This window comes from Panthera uncia, chromosome B4 (assembly GCF_023721935.1).
Source record: "Panthera uncia isolate 11264 chromosome B4, Puncia_PCG_1.0, whole genome shotgun sequence".
NCBI classification, from domain to species: Eukaryota; Metazoa; Chordata; class Mammalia; order Carnivora; family Felidae; genus Panthera; species Panthera uncia.
The window spans coordinates 132,784,191-132,785,469 of NC_064809.1; positions in this window are offsets into that span (position 1 = coordinate 132,784,191).

Sequence of the window (1,279 nt, forward strand, 5' to 3'; positions counted from 1 at the left end):
GGGCGCGGGCGTCGGGGGCGCCCCCTCCGCTCGGGGCGGGCGTCAGGTTGCGGGGTGGGGGCCGGGGCCCGCTCGTGCGGCCGCGGGGCGCGGGGTCGCCGCCGGGCTGGGGCTCGCTCGGAGGCCGCCCCCTCCCGCCGCCCGCCCTGGCCCCCGTCGTCGAGCGCGGCCGCCGCTCCGGGGGCAGCACCCCCACCTCTGCAACACGCACCCTCTAGGGAGAGCGGGGGGGGGGGGGGGGGGGGGGGGGTGGGCTGCCAACCGGCCCTCAGGGGTTGAGGAAGGCCCGGCGACATCCATTCGTAGTGAAAGAAATGGGACCGCGCAAAGCAGCATTGCGCACTCATCCATTGGGTGAACGTTTATTGAGCACCTATTGTGTGCCCAGCGCGGGCGATGCAGCGGCGGAGAAGCCAGAAAGGAAGAAATCACGAGGATGCCTTCAAAACAAGTGAACTTTTCACCGCTCGCCACAGGACAGTGGCTCATAAGTGTGCGCGCGGCATAGGACGGCCGCGGCAGCCGCATCCAGGAGGGGCGCCCAGAAAGCTCCTTGCCGGACAATGCCACTTTGCGGGCAGTCCCTGTCTGGGCGCAGCCCATCTGCGGGCTGACCTCTTAGCCAGCCAAGTTTGATGCCCTGAGAATTCGGGGCCTGGGGCATCCGCGGTGACAGACTCCGGCCGGGATGAGCTGGGGGGCAGGAGGAACATCACCGTTTTCCAGCCCAAGCTGTGCTCTGGCCTGACCTGGGATCTACACCTGACACTTGTCGGCCTTTGGGCCTCGACAGAGACCCCTGCCCAGGAGTCGCAGCTGGAAATAAATGGCCCCTCTCAGCCCGAGGCAGGACGCTTTAAGGAAAGAAAGTTCGGCAAACCCCAAGGCCCATCTCCTTGACAACCACCAATAGGAACTCCTTTTTTCTTCTCCTGCTCTCCAGGCCAGACTCAAAGACAAGACTTTCCTCTTTTTGTCCACTCTGCCCGTCTCGTCTGCGCCTAGCTTCCCTCTCCATACCGGCTCCCTTCCCTGCCCCCAACACACACACACACACACACACACACACACACACACACACACACCTCCCAACACACTGCCGTCAGACATACAGACACGTGCTCTCTTTCTCTCTCTCTCACACACCACACAATCACACGCACCCTCACGGACACACACCCTGCACGCACACTCACACGGCCTTCTGTAGACAGTCACTGCAGTTCTGGAAATTGAACATGTGTGTCCAGGCACCCTTACTCCCAGTCTGACTTCATGT